Here is a 20,449-nt window from a genome sequence, read left to right on the forward strand (position 1 = left end):
AACTGATGGAAGGCATACTTAAGGACAAAATTGTTAAACATATAGAAGAACAGGCCTTGCTGAAAGAGAGCTAGCATGGCTTCTGCAAGGGCAGGTCTTCCTCACTAATATTTTGAAGTTCTTTGAGAGTGTCAACAGGCATGTGGATAAAGATGATCCAGTTGACATAAGCTGCCTTTGGATGTAACTTGAAACTGCAGGTTCAACGGACCTACAGTTTGCATTCAATCCCCCCCCCCGCCCCACCACACTCTCAGATGATCACAATCTACAATATGGGAGACTGCAAACAGGAAGGAACTGGCTGTGCGGGCTTCCTCCCATGAAGCTGCAGCAGCCAATTGTTTTGGAGAGAGGGAAGAGTTTCCTCCCCTTAACTCCGGTTTGTACAGCAGACAGTGTGGAGTAGTGATGGAAGGAGTACTGGACATGGCTTGAGTTCAAATCCTGATGAGCCATGAAGCCGGAGGGATAACTTTGGCCCACTTACTATTCTCAGTCTAACCTCACTCATGGAAGGGAGAAACAACTATAATAGTTTTGCTAGACCAGGGCTGTACAACTTCAGCCCTCCAGCAGTCATTGGACTAAAAACCCCTTCATTCCCAGCCCCAGTAAGCAGTAGTCAGATACAGGGGCGGAGCCACCATTGGGCCAACGGGTTCAAAGAACCTGGGCCGCACCCAATCACGGGCCACGCTTCACGGCCCCAACACACACACCCGCGTCTGACATCAGACGTGGGGGTGCTGGTTTAGCTCACTAGCGCGGGCCGCACATCTGACATCAGGGGCAGGGGGCAGGGTCTTACATCTTATGTCAGATGCAGGAGGCAGGGTGAGCGGGGCCACCACCGCCACACACAGGCCGCTGGCGGTCAGGCTCCACCACTGGTCAGGTATGATGGGAATTGTAGTCCAACATCTGCAGGAGGGTTGTGTAACTAGAAGCGCTCTTACCCCTGGATTTTGGGCCCGAAGTCCAGGGCCTCCACAGCCCCTTGGGTCCTCCAAAACCTCTTTAGTCTGTCCCGGGTTGTGTGGTCACCCAACCAAGCCTGTTGATGCTTATTTTGCAGGGAAGGTGGGGGGCTCCAAAGGCCTTTAGCTCCAGGCTCCAAAATTGCCTTGGCTAGGTTGTGCTTTCAGTGAATTGCTTTGTGCTTGTGTAAAGAGCCCAAACCAGGACTTCTCTAGAGTTGCCCCCAGGCTCTTGAACACACTCCCAAATGAAATCAGAACCTCCCCCACTCTGGCTGGTTTTAATCAACTTTTGAAAATGCACCTCTTTTATCAGGGTTATAGTTTATAATGTTTTAAAGTTTCATTGAGGGTTATTTTAATTTGCTTTTTATGATTTCAGGTTATAATTTTGGGGTTTTAATTGTAAACCACCCAGATATTTTATATGGGGCAGCATAAAAATACAATCAATGAAATCAGGGCTGCAAATTTAGTCAATTCATCCTTTAGCAACCTTTAATTAATTAAAATGGTATTCCTGATTAGCAAGTCAGCAGTCTGTTTTTAAAAATTAATAACACATCCTGGAAGAGGCATCCTCTCTTCTTCCCCGCGTAGGACACAGAATGCCTCTTCTCCCTTAAGTGTCTTCTCTGCCTGGCCAAGAGAGACGTGGGCTTTTCAGGAGACCTTTGAGGTTGGCTGATCGCTGGTTATATTATTACAGTTTTGGGCAGCTGCTGCTCAATTATTGCTGCTGTGCTGCTGTTTTGATTTTCTGGCCATTTCTTTCACCTGCTAGGAACATAAGCTGCCTCACACTGAATCAGAGCACTGGTCTAGCTCAGTATTGCCTACACTGACTGGCATCGGCTCTCCAAGGTTTCAAGCAGGAGTCGCTCCCAGCCCTACTGGAGATGCTGCCAGGGTCAGGGATTGAATCTGGGCCCTTTGCTACGCTCTCGCTTGACTACGGCCCCATCCCGCTGCAGTGTTGTTTTGGGCTGCTTGGCCTGTTTGGAAGATTTTTAATTGTTATTTTTTGTTAGGCGCTTTGCCTTCTTTGAAGAAAAGCGAGGTCGAAGTGCGAAAACCACCAGGCAGGCGAAGCTGGGAAGGGGCTGCTGTGACAGGCGTGGGCCACCTCGAAGGACAAATGGGTTGCCTGCTTGCTTCTGAATTCTCTCGATCGGCTTCCTAGAAGCGCAGTACCACCATCGCGCGGTGTTCGGCAGGTCCCACGATGCGCAGCAGGGAGACTGGACCCCGTCCCCTGGTCGGTGTGCTTAGGAAGGCAGTCCTACTCGACGAGCCGCAGGCAGGCGACTAACCCGCGTCAATCGGGGGACAGCAGCAGCCCTTGACTAAAGCGAACCCAACCCGCGCAAGTCCCCGCTGGCCCCTGTCCCGTGGCGGGCCGCCCATCCCTCCCCCTGGCCCCCTTCCTCCCTCCCTCTCTCCACCCCTCTGCGCCTCCTCGTCCCTCCCTCCTTCCTTCCCTCCCTCCCCCGCGTGGTCCCGGCACTCACCCGCCGCTCGCTCTCTCCGTGGGTGGCAGCTTGGCAGAGGGAGGGCTGCGTGCGAGCGCCAGCGCCACTCGGCTCCCTGCTCAGCCACACAGTCCGGCGCCGCAGTGGTGGCAGAAGCAGCAGCCGCCAGCCAGCCAGCCAGGCAGCCGGCCGGCCGGCCGGCATCGGGCGAGCGAGCGGCGGGCTGCCCAGGAGCGCTGTCCGCCCCCTGTTGGTGCTGATCCGCCCCAGGGCACGCCTTCCACGCTCCTTTCCTTCCCACCCCGGGGTAAGGGAGGGAGAGCGGGAGGGCGCTGCCATGGGCGCCGCTGCAGCCCGCCAAAGTTTCCCGGTGCACAGGACGGAACCCAGCTGAAGGAGGGGAGCGTCGAGAAGTCCCCCGCCTCTCCGTAGGGAGAAGGTAAGGAGTGGGGAAGCTGGGACTCGGGAAACCCGTGCTCCGAGAGCGAGAGAGCGAGCCAGCGCCCCATGGAAGGAGAGGGTTTGTGACCCCACTGAAGCAGGGGAGACCTTGATCAGAGATACTACAGTTGGGGCTGTAGTCCTATCCCGGATCACTTGCCCTGTAATCCCCCTGCTGTGCTTCCAATCAAAAACAGTCAAAGCGGGGTAAAGGGGTGGGTCTTCTTCCAGAGTGTTGAGAGGGAAAGGGTCGGTGGAGTGGGTGGTTTCCGATCCCGATCCTCATTCGTGATATGGAGACAGGATTAGTAGCAGTTGTTCTGGATTAATGACTGCTGAGTATCAGGGTGTCGTGTTCCTTCTCTGTGGTCAATTGGAGAACATTCTAGCCCTGGAACCACATCCACAACTCTGTGAAAGATCTGTAGTCTTTATAGTTATCTGTTTTTAGCTTTTTATTAATCACTTTTAATTTGAAACTTTTTTAAAAAAAGTAGTTCTAAATGTGGTTTCAGACTGGTCTTTTAACTTGTTTGACTTTATTAATATTTTATTGTACATTGTTTCTAGTTCTATTATTTATTTATTTATTATTTGATTTATATACCACCCTTCCAAAAATGGCAGTAGTGTACCAGAGGGGCAAGCAGCAGTGTACTGGAGGGGCGGCATATAAATATTAAACAAACAAATAAATAAATAAATCTGCATATGAGACAGAAGCAGATGCCTACCACACTAATATAAGTTGAGTGTGATTCTGAGTGTGTGTGTGTGTGTATGTGTGAGTGTGAGTGAGGGGGGGAGACCCTTCAGAGCAGATGGGGTGTGTGTGTGTGAGGGGGGGGAGAGAGAGAGAGAACAAGCAGATGTTGTGTGGGGACTCCCAAATCAAAAAAATTTTTCTGGTGTATCTGGAACTCTCTCAGATACACCAGAGGAAGAGTGTAAACTAAAGCAGGTAGGAGAATGTCCCAGGGAATAGCAGCTGTGTTTATGCCACCCCACTTGGATTTGTGTAATTATACCCTCCATCTAGGGTATGCAACTACCCCCACCCCAAGTTTCTTTAAAGTAGCAGGTGAAAGTTAGAATGGAATCCTGCAGTCCATAGGCATAAGCAAGTCTTTCCCCCCAAGAACTGCTTCATATCCTTTCTCCAAGATGGAGGGACAAGAAAGGCGAACTCTGAAGGTCTCCTACAAGGTTGTTAAGTTGGAGAGCTGCAGATGTTGAAGATGAAATAGTTTAGGAATTACATTACTCCAATTGCCCCCCCCCAACACACACATTAACATAAGCTCTGCTGGATCAGTCTCTCAGGTCCAGCAATCTGTTTCCTGTGATGTTCAATCAGATGCCTCTAGGAGGCCAACAAGCAGGGTATCATGAAAGCAATAGCCCTGCGCCTTGCTATTGTCCCCCCAACTGGTAGTCTGCTTCTGAACATGGATGTTCCACATAGCCATCATGACTAATTGCCAGTGACAGACTTCTCCTTTATGAAAGTGCCCAAACCTCTTAGAAAATGGACAAAGTTATGGCCATCGTCCATCTAAAACAGGACAAGGCTTTCTCCCCTCCTCAAAGCCTGTGAGAAAGACTTTTAGTGAAGGGCTTGTTTGCATAATATTCCTCCCCAAATGGGCAGATGGTGGCAGGGTGTGTGTGTGAGAGAGAGACATACACATACACCAGAGCAAGTGTTGTTACATCCTCCAAGACTAAAAGTTATGCCCCACCCTTGAAAGCATTGTGTGTGGAGGAAAGCTCCCTTAAAGTATAGATTTCTTGGTGACATCTCTTGTCCCAGAGCAGGAAGATCGTGAAAGAATGATGGATCAAGTGCTGGGTATCATACTCACCATGAATTGCATGCATGTGAGATTCAATCAGGGCACAGAGTTGAGCATTAGGGACCCTCAATCCAACAACTGAATGTGGTCCAACAGCTTGAACAGTTTAAAGAATGGCATTTCCAGTGGGGTGCAAATCCCCCATAAGCGTTTGACTAGTTCCCCACTCATTTTACTGAACTCACTCTGCTAAACCTGATAACCTATATTTTCAATCTCCAAAGTATATTTTTCTCCCCTTTCCACTCCCCAAATTTAAGTGATGAGTTGCTTTTCATGATTTCCCTCTGTCTGCACCCCTGATCCCCCAGAGTATGTGTATGCGCGCGCACACACACACACACCTTCCCCAAGGAATAAACTTCCTATCAGGATTTTGTTGTAGAAGAGAATCCAATGGAGAGCAGGGGTGGGGGTGGGGAGACCACCTCTGAGACTGTATGTCCGACCTCAACATGCATTTTAGAGATTATGAAAAGTTGTGTGTGTAAGAGAGCCTTCCTCCCAACCCTTTTGTGCCTTGTTACTAGAACAGGAATAGTGAGAGGAGAAAAAGGTCCACGGTTCATGTGCGTGGGTGAGAGCAGCCTCCTTCTGGGAACTGGAGCAGTGTGTGGGAAGGGTAGCTTGCTTCCAGGAGCCAAAGATCTCACCCTGAAGGCAGGAAGGAGGATCCCACTTGGAAAACTATCGCGTGTGTTTCAGGAACCCTCCAGAACAATGGTTATTTAGAATGTTCCCTCTCGGAGAACAAGTTGCATGCATGAGAGTCCTCCAAGCAAAGGCTGAGTGAGTGGTATTCATGTGAACAGTTGTGTGTGTTATTTGAGGGTGCACATATAATAATGGTTATTACATTTCTATCCCGCTCTTCCTCCAAGGAGCATGCACATGCCCATTCCTCAGACAGATACTTTTCTGCAAGAGAAAGGGTTGCTTGTCTGAGAAATTCCTTCTGTTCCCCCCATGAGACAAAGACATGGAGATTCACTCAAGGCCAATTCTGACGCAATGTCTTTGGAGGAATATATTTCGGAAACGTCATGGCAGAATGAAAAATTTACATGGACTCTGCAAGGATATGCTGCTCACTCACTGCTCTTTCCTGCAGTTCTATGTGGATTTTTCATTGTGGCACAAGGGTTTGCTATTATCCCTCAATACATATTCAGCCAGGGAGGGAAATATTACATTGCAATCTGTGGCACTAGACAGTGAGACCTTCATCTTAAAGATGGCACGGGTGGATTTTGCAGAGTTAAAGTCATGGTGTTCCTTTTGGGTCTGCCAGTGACAATTTTTGAAGGGAACATCAATGAAAAGTGCATTTAATAGCTGGCAATGAATTCATCCCCTTTATTCGCCCCTTCCTCACACTGATTCCATGTACACACCAAGATCTAAAGTTCATAATTCTTGTATCTGATTGCCTGTATGTTTAGGCATCCATTACCATCTCCCAGATTCAGGTTGTGTATATATTATCTGTGCCAACTGATCGAAAGCTTCAGTGGGTTCATCATCTGCCTTTTAACTGATCAATCGATTCACGAACTGATTAGATTTCATTGAATCTGCATATCACTAAACCTTCAACATAGGCGCCTTTTGGAGATATTAAAAAGAATGAGACTACTTGCCATTTTGATGAACAAAAGCTATCAGTTCTTGCTAGAAGGAAAATGATATTTAATATTATCTTTTTCATTTCCTTTCATTCCTTTTTCATTTAACTAGAACCAAGATAGCCTCCACAATTGAATCAGTGCATCTTTAATCAGATGCACGAATTAGTGTTTCCTCTCACTGGTTAAAATTGGCCCCTGCCAAGTCATTGGCAGATGCTCACATGGTTTAGTAGTGGATAAAAGTGTTGCACTGGGTCATGGGGGCTGAATTCAGATCCTCGCCAACCTGTAAAGCTCATAGGAACATATGAAGCTGCCTTATACTGAGTCAGACCATTGGTCCTTCTAGCACAGTATTGTCTACACTGACTGGCAGCAGCTCTCCAAGGTTTCAGGCAGGAGACTTTCCCAGCCTGACCTGGAGGTGCCAGGGAGTAAACATGAGACCTTTTGCATGCAAAGCAGATGCTGTACCACTAAGTGACAGTCCAGCCTCTAAGCTCAATGTATGACCTTGGGCCGGTCACAAGTTTCAGCATAACCTGCTTACAGGGTTGATATGAGGAAAAAACGGAATGATGAATGCCAGGATGACATTTGGGAGGAAGACTAAGATATCTTCCTTTTGGTAAGAACTGTAACTCAGGGCAAGAGTTTTGCATGCAGAAGGTCTCAGGTTCAATCCCTGACATCTGGGACTGGGAAACTGCTGTATTCTATTGAGTAATATTTTCTGTTTTGTTGTTGTTGAGAAGTTTGTCCCAGTGGGGATCCTGTAGCGAATATGGGGGTGGAGTCAGAAAGGACAAGGGAGGGAAATGAGAGGGAGAAAATGCAGTTGTTTCTGAATAAACTCTTAGTTAAACTTACATAAGATTTCTTTGTGTCTATGAGGGAAACAGTTATATAACAGAAGAATCCACCTGAATCCCTGGACAGCTGTTTGCCCGTCATAGTAGACAATACTGAGCTGGATGGATCAATGGTCTGGCTCAGCATAAAAGCAGCTTCCTACTTATGTCTATCGATGTGATTATGATTATAATCTGATGAGTCGAACTTGTAGGCTTATCATTTTCACCCTCGCAGTCTTTTCTTCTCAGGGCTCAAGCGATCTACATCCAGCATGGTCTGTGACTTCTTCAGCCAACTCACATTTGTATGAAAGATTCTTCTTTCCTGGGTGTGGGGTCCAGATGTGCATCCGTGATGTTTGTGAGCCTGTTGTTCAATGCTGTAGGTCTATTGCAGACAGACGTTGCTGCTGGGAACAAGCAGCTCAGAGAATAGCTGTCATTGGCTTAACAGGTGGCTTTACCAGGGAGAGACAGAATTCCATGATTGCCTTATTTGATAAATAGCTTGTCTTTACGTAGACATGTCAGGCAGTAGTGCCAATTCCCTCTTCTTATACGAAGCTAAGCAGGATCATTGGTTCATTTCAGCACTGTCTGCTTTAGCCAGTGGTGTCTTTCTGGGGTCCTTCCCAGCTCTGCTATCCTTTTAGCAACGGCCTTTTCCCAACCACAGTCTCTCCTAGGCCTGCGACCCTTTTAGCTGCGGATGCTTGGGAATGAACCTGAGCTCGTTTGCATGCGAAACTTGTGCTCCGAGGCTGAGCTATGCCCTCTTCCCCCTCTCGCCAAGGCATTACAGCAGCCTCCATTAAATATAGAACTTCAGATTTATCAATGACTGTGCCAACCTTTGCTCCCATTTTCAAGATAACTTGAGATTCTGAGCAGCCCTTCCTTGCAGTTGGTTGAGATGAAAACTGCCACATTTCAGAATTGAATCGTGTTTTTAAATCTGGCTTTTTTATGATAAAAAACAAATCTGTCCAGTTTTTAGCCCCAGAGATATTTTGGCTGAAGAGGCTGAGGTTGCCTCTTCTACTATCTCCTATTGTCTACTATCACGATCTACTATCTAGATCAGTGGTTCCCAACCAGGGTTCCTCCAGATGTTGCTGAACTATAACTCTCATCATTCCCAGCTATAATTTATTGTGGTGGGGGATGCTGGGAGTTGTAGTTCAGCAACATCTGGAGGAACTCTTGTTGGGAACCACTGATCTAGACCAGGGATCCTCAACGTTGGGTCCCCAGATGTTATTGGACTTCAACTCCCATAATCCCCAGCCCCAGTGGCCTTTGGTTGGGGATTATGGGAGCTGAAGCCCAATAACATCTGGAGACCCAACGTTGAGAATCCCTGGTCTAGACCATAGTAGTAATGGTCTGCTATCACAGGGGATTTCAACCTTACAGAAAACCCAAAAGTGTGCCTCTTCTGTCTAAAATCTTCATCTCAGGTACCCCACTGAGATTTTTGGCCAGTGTATGCACACAAGTGTGGACGCACACACAAAAATTTAAATGTTGCCGTTATAAGACAGACTGTTACAATCAGTGACATCCAGACTAAATTACTCATGAGTATGCCCAGTGAAATTAATAGGACAAGTAAACATGTCTTGCTAATTTCAATTGCACTACTCATGAGTAACTTAATCTGGATGTAAACCAGTGACTGTCATAGCCAAGGCCTCTGATGAGAAGGCAGTGGAGCTGGGTCCTAAGCACTATTCAGTGAGTTGGGAGGGCTCTGCTTACCCCTTACAAGCCTTAAAAGCATCCCCAGGGGTTTATCACCCCTGGCAGGGAATGACTGGTCTATCGAGTTAGTGTTTTGTCATGTGAGTGTTTTGTGTTTTGAATTCCAGGATGCAGATGTGGGAAGCCAGACATTGCAAGTCCAGATCATGCAAGTCTCCCCAGCAAAGGATCTGCAGCCATGTTGGGATCATTTTAATCATTTTAGTCATCATTTTAATACCGGTTACATCTGAATGGGAGAAAATGCATTCATGCCCCTTTTAATAGAACTGACTTGAGCAATGGAACTTAAATCAAACCGTGCTGTAGATTTGCACATTTACAGAGTCCATGGCTATGCAGTTTTATTTTTTGTTTTAAAGGGGAGCAGTTTTGTGCTAGGTAAGAAAGGTTAAAATGAGTTTTCCCTTAGAGCATTAAAGGTTGTTCGAGTTTAACCTGTATATATATTTTTTTCTGAAGCTCAGGCAGTCCACTCTACCAAATGCATACCCATAGTATAAATTTAATATTGGTAAAAGGAACCCTTGATACTGAAATTTTGGAATGAGAAATAGTTGTGCATATTGTCTCTCTAATGGACTGGTGCCCTGGACTGAAGACTCCATTGCAGTGGTAGGCAAGTGAATGAATGCCATGGAAATCCTTCGCGTGACGGCACCAGTAAGAAGGCAGTTGAGTCCAGAGACAGATTTCCTCCTCAAATGGTTCTGAAATTTACAAACCTTGTGAGATAGTGGAATGTTTAAAAAGATGCTCTGTGAATGAACGGTCCCCTGGTTTACATCCTCAGTCAGACAATGCAGAGAGCCTCAGAGATGGTGTGTGTGCTTTTTCTGCATAAGGAGAGGCAGTGTCATGTAGTGGTTAGAGTGTCAGCTTAGCAGTTGGGAGACTCAGGTTCAAATTCCCATTCAGTCATGAAATTCACTGGCTGACCTTGGGATACTCACTCTGTCTCCCTGTCTAGCCTACCTCATAGGATTATTGTGAAGATAAATTGAGTCAGGGATCATATATAGCACCTGAACTCCCCGGAGGAAGGGGAGTATAAATAAATAACCTCTAGCCAAAGGTTCAGCCATAGCTCAGTAGTAGAGCATCTGCTTGGCATGCAGAAGGTCCCAGGTTTGATCCTTGACATCTCTGGATAGGGCCGGGAAAGACTCATACCTGAAAACTTGGACAGTACCTACCAGTCAGTGTGGATAATACTGAGCTAGATGGATCAATGGCCTGGCATTGGTTATTTATTTTTCTATGTAAACTGCTCTGAGAACTTTAGCTGAAAAATGGTATCTAAATATTTGTTGTAGTTGCAGAAGTTGTAGTACAACAACAGCAGTAAATATTTATATACCGCTTTTCAACAAAAGTTTCCAAAGTGGTTTACATGGAGAAATAATAAATAAGTAAGATGGCTCCCTGTCCCCAAAGGGCTCACAATCTAAAAAGAAACATAAGATAGACACCAGCAACAGCCACTAAAGGGATGCTGTGCAGGGGATGGATAGGGCCAGTTGCTCTCTCCCTGCTAAATAAAGAGAATCACCACATTAAAAAGATGCCTCTTTGCCCAGTTAGCAGGAGAGATTTGATACATATAGACTTGATACAAGGCAGGTTCCTATGTTGGAAGCATTAATGATTTGAGGGACAGGGCCATCGTTCAGTGGCAGAGTATCTGCTTTGCATGCAGAAGTTCTTAGGTTCAAACCTCCTTCTTTGAAGGCTTCTCCGTTCCTTTTTTGAGTGCCTGACAACTCCACCTGTGGGCACTAATTTCATCTGCCCCAGCTTGGAGCCACTTCTGAGAGGGTGACTTTGAGTTTGGGGTGCTTATAAGGACAGAAGGAGCGTTGGCGGCGTGGCAGGCAGTAGGCAGCTGGCCACCAAAGGGAGCAAGGCTTTGGTGCCGGGCCTTCGGTGGAGTTATATTAAGGGGCTGAAGTTATATTAAGGAGGGGTTGGAGGTCTGGGTTGAATGTTGTTTGTCCTCCCTTTTATTGGGTTGTGCCAGGCCTTTTGTTGTCATGTGTTTGGGTTCTCTTGGGCAGAATGATGCCGGGTGTGTGTCCCGTGGCTCTGGGGCAGCTATTACTGTTGTGGTGGGGAATAGAAGAACTGGCATTGGCAGAGCAGCTGGCCATTACAGGGGAAGAGAAACCAGTAATTTAGTAACTGTTTCCACTTCCGGCTGCCCTGTCAGCTCTCTGGCCTCAGGGAGCAGTTCCAACTTCCCACAGAACCTCGCCTTGCTCCTCTGCAATGCCAGGTCGGTTCAGAATAAGACCGAAATCATCCATGATTTGATCATGAATGAGGGAGCTGACCTGGCTTGTATAACTGAGACCTGGATGGGGGAGGCTAGTGTCCTAGTTTGGGCCCAGCTTCTTCCCCCAGGCTACTCTGTTGTGGTGCAAGCTAGGGGAAGTGATGGGGGGAGTGGAGTGGCTGTGGTCCATAAGGATGTCATTTCCCTTACCAAGGCCCCTGTGTGACAGTTGACTTATATTGAGTGTGTATATTCTGAGGCTGGCAACTAGGGATAGATTGGGGATTCTGTTGGTGTACCGTCCACCCCGCTGCCCAACTGACTCCCTAACAGAGCTGATGGAGCTGGTCTCAGAGTTGGTGTTGGTATCACCCAGACTTTTAGTGCTGGGGGACTTCAATATCCATTGTGAGGCTGACTTGTCTGGTGCGGCTCAGGAGTTCATAGTGGCCTTGACAACTTTGGGCCTACCCCAGCTAGTTTCAGGACCAACTCATGTTGCTGGCCACACACTTGATTTGGTCTTTTGTTCAGATCGGGGTGGGTGTGGGTGGTGTTCCGTGGATGGGGGATCCTGTGGTTTCCCCATTGTCATGGACAGACCGCTACCTGGTTAAGGTTGGTTTCACAGCCACAACCTAGCCCTGCAGTGGTGGAGGACCTATTAAGATGGCCTGCTTGAGATGGCTGCTGGACCCAGTAGGATACCAACAAGCCTTGGAGGGTTTTGATGTTGGTCCTGCCAGTGATTCTGTCGATGCCCTGGTGGGAACCTGGAAAAGGGAACTCAGCAGGGCAGTAGACACAATCGCTCCTAAGCATCCCTTCCGACCTGCTTTAAAAGTGGCCCCTTGGTATACAGAGGAGTTGCAGGGTCTGAAGCAGCCAGTTCGGAGACTAGAACGCCAGTGGAGGAGAGCTCGGCTCAAAACTGGCAGGAGACAGCATAGAGCCCATTGGAAGGTTTATGTGGAAGCAGTGGATGTGACAAAAAAACCCTACAGTTCTGGTCTGCGCACATTGCTTCTGTAGGTTCGCATTCAGCAGAGCTGTCCTGGGTTGTGAGGAGTTTGATTCAGGCTCTTTCAATTTCATACCAGTCCTTGGAGACTTTGTTCTGCTGCAATGTTTTTAATGGGTTCTTTGCAGACAAAATATCTTGTATTCGGGCCGACTTGGACTCCACTGTTTTTGCAAAGTCTACTGGGGTGGTGTCCAGCAATCCCTCTTGCAATATTAGATTGGATCAGTTTCAGTCTGTGATGCCTGATGACGTGGACAAGCTGCTTGGGGCGGTGCGGCCTACCACTTGTTCTCTGGATCTCTGCCTGACTTGGCTGCTTCTGTCTAGCAGGGAAATTCTTGGAGATGCCTAGTTAATATCATTAACTCATTGCTGAGGTAGGATGCCTCCTTGTTTGAAGGAGGCAATGATTAGTCCACTTCTTAAGAAGGCTTCCCTAGATCTCTCAGTGACTGATAGTTATAGGCCGGTCTCCAATCTCCCATGGTTGGGCAAGGTGACTGAGAGAGTGGTGGCTAACCAGCTCCAGGCAGTTCTAGAGGAAACCAATTATCTAGACCCATTTCAAGCTGGCTTTAGAGCAGGCTATGGGTTGAGTTTTCCTTGAATGGCCTGATGGATGCCCTTTACCAGGGAATCAACATAGGGAGTATGACTCTGTTGGTTCTTTTGGATCATTGATTGATTGATTGATTGATTTGATTTGATTTTTATACTGCCCTTCTGAAAAGGCTCAGTTAAATTAAAACAGAAACCTTTAAAACCAACAACAATTAAAACAGAAATCTTTGCGTTGTTCAATACCATCGACCATGGTATCCTTTTGGATTGCCTGGGGGAGTTGGGAAACAGAAGGCACTGCTTTACCGTTGTTCTGCTCCTATCTCTCAGGCAGATTCCAGATGGTAGAGCTTGGTGACAGTTGCTCTTCAAAATGGAAGCTATTATACGGAGTCCCTCAGGGCTCCATTCTGTCACCAATGCTTTTTAGCATCTATATGAAACCGCTGGGTAAGATCATCAGGAGATTTGGTGCAGGGTGTTATCAGTATGCTGATGACACCCAAAACTATTTCTCCTCCTCCTCCTCCTCCTCCTCCTCCGGAAATGGCATTCACTCCCTAAATGCCTGCCTATGGGCAGTAATGGGCTGGATGAAGGATAACAAATTGGAGCTGAATCCAAGCAAGTCGGAGGTGCTCATTGAATTTTGGAATTTGAGGGATGAGTTAGATCTTCCTGTGCTGGATGGGGTTATACTCCCCCAGAAGGAACAGGTACACAGCTTGGGAGTGCTCTTGGATCTAGGCCTCAGCCTGGTATCTCAGGTGGAGGCTATGGCCAGGAGTACTTCCCATTAGCTTTGGCTGATTTGACAGCTGCGTCCATTCCTTGATGAGAACGATCTCAAAACTATAGTGCATCAGCTGGTAACCTCCAGGCTTAACTATTGCAATGCGCTCTACGTAGGGCTGCCTATGTACGTAGTTCGGAAACTTCCGTTAGTTCAAAATGCAGTAGCCAGACTGATCTCTGGGGTAACTCGGAGAGACCATATTATCCCTGTTTTAAAACAGTTGCACTGACTGCTGATATGTTTCCAGGCAAAATACAAAGTGCTGGTTGTTACCTTTGAAGCCCTGAATGGCTTAGGTCCAGGCTATCTTAGAGAGCGCCTTCTTCTGTATGATCCCCATCACATGTCAAAGTCATCTGGAGAGGTCTGTCTCCAGTTATCACCGGTACGTCTGGTGGTGACTTGGAACTGGGCCTTCTCTGTCACTGCTCCTGGCCTATGGAATGCACACCTGGCAGATATCCTCAGTTTAGGCTCACTGTTGGCCTTTAAGAGAGCCCTGAAAGCTTATTTGTTTGGCCTGGACTTCCAAGGTTTTTAATTGTTTTGAGGTGCTTTAATTGGTTTTAAATGGTTTTGAATGGTTTTTAAATGGTTTTTATATCGATTTAAGTAGTGTGTTTTAGATGGTGTTTGTTTTATGTCTTTTTAAATTTGCTGTGCACTGCCCAGAGCCTTTGGACGGGGCGGTCTATAAATGTAACAAACAAACAAACAAACAGATCATAACAACAACCACCACCCCTGGCATCTCCAGGTAGGGCTGGGAAAGACTCCTGCCTGAAAGCTTGGAGAGCCATTGTCAGTCACAGAAGATGATACTGAGCTAGATGGACCGACCAATGGTCTGACTTGGTATAAGGCAGCTTCCTAGGTTCCTGTGTTCAGACTCTAGTTAAAAGATCTCAGGTGGGAAAGATCTGGGTGAACTGCTGCCACTCAGAGTGGACAGTACTGGGCTAGATGGACCAATGGTGGCATTGTATCTTCATATTGTCATTTATTATTATTATTATTATTATTATTATTACATTTATATCCCACTGTTCCTCCAAGGAGCCCAGAGCGGTGTACTACATACTTGAGTTTCTCTTTCACAACAACCCTGTGAAGTAGGTTAGGCTGAGAGAGAAGTGACTGGCCCAGAGTCGCCCAGCTAGTTTCATGGCTGAATGGGGATTTGAACTCGGGTCTCCCCAGTCCTAGTCCAGCACTCTAACCACTACACCACGCTGGCTCTCATTTCTTTGGGTTGGACAAACTACTAACTTTCAGCTCCATTCACCTCTTGCAAAAAACCCCAAACCTGTACTATGGGAGATAAATGAAACAAACCTGAACTACAGAGCTGATGCAGACATTACTGTACTTATATAGCTGAAGTCCTTTGAGCTGCCTCAATATAAAGTATTAATAGCTGCCTGTTTCTGCCCCATTGGGATTTTGTCCAGTGAATATGAGCGAAGAGTTGCACTTGTACGGGCAGACTAATTTCAAATAGGCTGTTGATGGAAAATAGGCCTTGGATTCTTTGGCTCTGCATTGAATTTTTTGCTCTTGTGGCATCAGTGAAAGTGTTCCACTGTTCCGGCAGAACACTTCCCCTGGAGCACAGTGCTTGGCATATGGTGAATGCTATATAGTAGATAGCAGCCGCAGCAGAAGTATGCAATTCTATTTATGGAAGCAAATAAACCAATGACATTTGGATGTATCTGCTTCGAGGAAGAAAAGGTGGTGTCAAAGCACTTTAAGTGGCACATTGCCCTAAGACCTCATGGCCATATTCTCTGTTTCCATCATGTTGTGCCGACCTCAAGGTCAGATTTTCCAAAGGTCTGTGCCCCATTTTATTTCTCTGGGTAGATTTTTAGGGGAGTTGAATATACAGGGCAATCAGAAAGTGGGACGTGTTCTTCTTCAAAAAAAGAAAAGAAAAAGCAGACCGGGAGCTGCTGCCCAGGGGTATAGCTATAATTGAGCAGATGGGTTCAAAGAGCCCTCCCTATCTTCTTCATCATCACCCCCACTCCAGGGGGCCACTGGGAAGAGGGGTGAACACAGGCCCTCTCTCCCCTAGCTACACTCCTGCTGCTGTCACGTATTGAAAAAGCCCCACCATAAGAACCTAGAGCAAAACTGGTACATTAAATACATGTGTGCTTGTGCTTAAACATTTTCTCCAGCAATATCCATATAACTTTCCTAGATGTAGCAAAGTCCGGTGCAAGGTGAGCGTAAAAGACCTGGTTTATTGTCTCCCTTCAATGGCACAATTGACAAATCTCCTTGTTTCCCCCACAACTACTTTGCAGTAAGCGCACCTTACTGTTAATGATAGCAGCCCATCTATCACTTCGATCCAGACATGCCTTTCATTGTAATAGCTGAAGTGATAGATGAACACCTTACAAATGGCTTTGGCATAACCATAAAAATGGACACATCTGATGTAATCTATCAGAAATAAAACTTCATCTCCTGGATTTATTGTTTGCCAACCTGATTTTACAGCCAACCTCCTCCTCCTCACTCTGCCAAAAAAACAAAAAACACTTGTTGCTTTGAAGCAAACGTGAAATAGCAGCAGAGAAAGTTTACTGGAATGATGCTCTATGCTTTCACAATCCTTACAGTGGATCTGGTCTTATTTATTTATTTATTACATTTATATCCCACACTTCCTCCAAGGAGCCCAGAGCGGTGTACTACATTCTTAGGTTTCTCCTCACAACAACCCCGTGAAGTGTCTTGTGGCTGCAAGCATGAATTGTCATGATCCACCCTGGTTTGCACCTGAATGGGAGACCGCATGTGTGAGCATTGTAACATATTCCCCTTGGGGGATGGGGCTGCTCTGGGAAGAGCATCTTCAGGCTTTTATGCAAGAGGTTCCGAGTTCCATTCTTGCACCTCTAAATAGGGCTGAGAGAGACTCCTGCCTGCAACCTAGGAAATGCCGCTGCCAGTCTGTGTAACGATACTGAGCTTGATGGACCGATGGTCTGACTCAGTATATGGAGAGGAGAGCTGGTCTTGTGGTAGCAAGCATGACTTGTCCCCTTAGCTAAGCAGGATCCACCCTGGTTTACATATGAATGGGAGACTAGAAGTGTGAGTGTTGTAAGATATTCCCCTTAGGGGATGAAGCTGCTCTGGGAAGAGCAGAAGGTTTGAAGTTCCCTCCCTGGCTTCTCCAAGACAGGGCTGAGAGAGATTCCTGCCTGCAACCTTGGAGAAGCTGCTGCCAGTCTGGGTAGACAATACTGAGCTAAATGGACCTATGGTCTGACTCAGTATATGGCAGTTGCCTATGTCCCTAAGCTATTCTTATTAGGGGGTGTGGCCATAGCTCAGTGGCAGAACATCTGCTCTGCATGCAGGAGGCTCCACTATCAGCCCCAGTGTCTCCAGGTCGGGCTGGGAAAGGCTCCCACCTGAAACCTTGGGGAAGCTCCTGCCAGTCAGAATCACCAGTACTGAGCTAGATGGACCAGTCTGACTCAGTATAAAGCATCTTCCTATTTCTAAGCACACAAAATGCCTGGTAGCCATTGGTGGCCCAGGACTAGATTCTGAATCACTGTTTATGCAGACTGGGGGACGGAATCAGGAGACAGTCCAACCTGGCCGACAGGGTCCCAATCTCCTGGAGTGTTCTCCCGCACACATCCCACTGATGTGAATAGGAGCTGTGTGAGAGAACACAGCTTGGCTGGTGTTGGAACATGTCCACTGGTCCTTGTGCTGCACCTTTAAGAACCACTTGACATGCACAAGCCTTTATCTCTATCCTGCGGAAAGGAACCTAGGAAGCCACCTTATACCGAGTCAGACCATTGGTCCATCTAACTCAGTATTGCCTATATGGATTGGTAGTGGCTCTCCATGGTTTCAGGCAGGCAGGGGTGTCACAAGGTTGAAGTGGGTCCTGGGACAAAAAATCAAAAGGAGTCCCTGCCCACCCCCCTTCTTCCTTTTCAGAGAGGTGCAAGGGGAAAGCAAAAAGCAAACCGTCACTCAGTGAGTGGGGCCCCCTCCCTCGGGAGCAGAGGTGTACCTAGGTAATTTTGGAGCCTGGACCGAAAAAGCCTTTGGAGTCCCCCCTCCCCTACTGCAAGTTAAGCATCCTTCTCCTACACACAGCCTCAGTGTTTCAAACACATGGGTTCTTGAGTACACAAACAGCAACTGAACTCACAAGAATGCAGTGGCGGATTAGCGCAGAGGCAGAGGAGGCATCTGCCTACGGCGGCAAAATTTGAGGAGCAGCTCCTCAAATTTTGCTGGACCTCTCTGTCTCTGGGGGCAGTGGCAAGGGGCGAGATGAAAGCCTCCCCCCTTACTTCAATTTTTTTTAAAGCCACGGCAGTGGCATCAGTAGCTGCTGCGGGGAGGGGGGCAAACGGGCGAGGGGAAAGTCCCCCCTTTTGCCCCCCCTAAAATATCTCTGCTGCCAGTGGCGGCTGGCTGCGGGGGGGGGGGGGTTAGGAAGGGAGAGTGTTCCCCTTTTTTACCTCTAAAAGCCCGCTGCTGACTGTGCGGGTGGCGGCGGCGGCGAGCTCAGCTCCTCTCTCCTCCACGCCTCCTCCCAAATGCACACGAGCTGAGGCTGAGCTATAGACTGCAGGCTGTTTCTGGCTTTCCTTCAATGTGGAACAAAAGTCTATAGCAGAGCCTCGGCCCGTGTGCATTCACTTGGGAGGAGGCAGGGAGGAGGGAGGAGCTGAGCTTGCCACTGCCTCCCACACAGTCAGCGATGGGCTTTTAGAGGTTAAAAGGGGGGGTTTCTCCCCCCTCCTCCCTGCAGCCAGCTGCTGGCAGTGGCAATCTTTTAAGGGGCATAAGGGGGAACTTTCCCCTCACCCTGTCACCCTCCCTCCCCACAGCAGCTATTGCTGCCACCGCCACGGCTTTTTAAAAAAAACTGATGTAAAGGGGGGGAACTTTCCTCTTGCCCCCCCTCCCCGCAGTACTGCTGCTGCCACTGCATAGCAGCTGCTTCCCCCCCCACCGCCTTTTTAAGAAAGGGTGGCAAAAAGGTTAATCTACCCCTGCAAGAATATAAAACAGGTAAATGCAAGTCTGCATGAGCAGGAACATTTCTACCCTCGACTTAACAGATTCCCACCCCACATATTTCTTTCCCCACTCCCTGCTCTGTCTCTAAAGCACCCGGCACAGGTGGTCACACTCACACTTGGCCGCCCAGCACAGCACGAACCAGCAGCATGGCATGGCGACCACACCACCCAGGGCAGGTGGAAGAGGATTTGGGGGCACCCAGGGGTGTGGAGGCCTTGGACTTTGGCCCCGAAGTCCAGGAGTAAGAGTGCATCTGCTCAGGAGCCCAGGGACATCCGCCCCGCCGCCATTTGTCCAGTTGTTACTTGCTACACCCCTGCAGGCAGGAATCTCTCCCAGCCCTACCTGGAGATGCTGCCAGGGATTGAACCTAGGACCTTCTGCATACCAAACAGATGCTCTACCACTGAGCCATGGCCTCATCCCCCGAAAAATCAGTCCCAGGAAAGAGCCATCTACAGGGTCAGGCCATTGGTCTGTCTCTAGCTCAGTGTTGCCTACATGTTGGTTATTTCCCCATTAGGGCAATGAGGCAGCATATTTTATTTATTTATTGCAATGAGATCCATGACAAAGACTGTGCAATTTTAGGATCTCTTTCCGTTCTGAGAGCTTGGCACAGGGAATGAGTCTGAAGAAGCCAGATGACCTTGCAACACAGGAACAGAGGCAGCTGCCTTATACTGAGTCAGACCCTTACTCCATCTAGCTCAGTATTGTCTACACTGTCTGGCAGCAGCAGCTGTCAAGGTTTCAGGGAGGAGTCTCTCACAGCCTTGAGAACATAAGAACATAAGAACAGCCCTGCTGGATCAAGCCTAGGCCCATCTAGTCCAGCATCCTGTTTCACACACTAGCCCACCAGATGCCACTCTGGGGAGCCCAATAGGCAAGAGGTGAGAGCATGCCCTCTCTCCTGCTGTTACTCCCCTGCAACTGGTACTCAGAGGCATCCTGCCTTTGAGGCTGGAGGTGGCCTTTAGCCCTCCAACTAGTAGCCTATGATAGACCTCTCCTCCATGAAGTTATCCAAGCCACTCTTAAAGCCATCCAGGTTGTTGGTTGTCACCACATCTTGTGGCAGAGAATTCCACAAGTGGATTATGCGTTGTGTGAAAAAGTACTTCCATTTGTTGGTCCTAAATTTCCTGGCAATCCATTTCATGGGATGACCCCTGGTTCTAGTGTTATGGGAGAGGGAGAAGAATTTCTCTCTATCCACTTTCTCCACTCCATACATGGTTTTATACACCTCTATCATGTCTCCCCATAGTTGCTTCATTCCAAACTAAAGAACCCCAGATGCTGTAGCCTTGCCTCATAAAGAAGGTGGCTCCAGGCCCCTGATCATCTTGGTTGCCCTCTTCTGCACCTTCTCCAGTCCTACAATGTCCTTTTTTAGATGTGGAGCCCATAATTGTACGCGGTACTCCAGGGGCAGCCGCACCATCATTTTGTATCTCCCTCCCTGGAGATGCTGCCAGGGATTGAACCTGGGACCTTCTGCATGCCAAGAAGTTGCTCTGCCCAGGAGCCATGGCTGCATCCCCTTGGCCCTCTCATCTCTGCCGCTCAAGCACCTCCACAAGGGCCAGTGAAGAAGCCAGCTGAGAAACTGTTGTGCCTCTCCAGTGCTTTTTCATGCAGCTTGCGCAGGCAGGGAGAACTAGCCAGTAGATCGTGCACCATGCTAATTAGCGGGTGGTGCGGTGC

General features: G+C 47.9%; 1 non-coding gene across 1 annotated transcript; it reads right to left on the reverse strand.

The window, feature by feature from the left end:
* Nucleotides 1-19,082: 19,082 nt before the first annotated feature.
* TRNAT-GGU (transfer RNA threonine (anticodon GGU)) lies at nt 19,083-19,163 on the reverse strand. Its single transcript has one exon. It is a non-coding gene; the product is annotated as a tRNA-Thr (tRNA).
* Between the last annotated feature and the right edge of the window lie 1,286 nt (nt 19,164-20,449).

The sequence above is a fragment of the Hemicordylus capensis genome, chromosome 4, assembly GCF_027244095.1.
Source record: "Hemicordylus capensis ecotype Gifberg chromosome 4, rHemCap1.1.pri, whole genome shotgun sequence".
NCBI classification, from domain to species: domain Eukaryota; kingdom Metazoa; phylum Chordata; class Lepidosauria; order Squamata; family Cordylidae; genus Hemicordylus; species Hemicordylus capensis.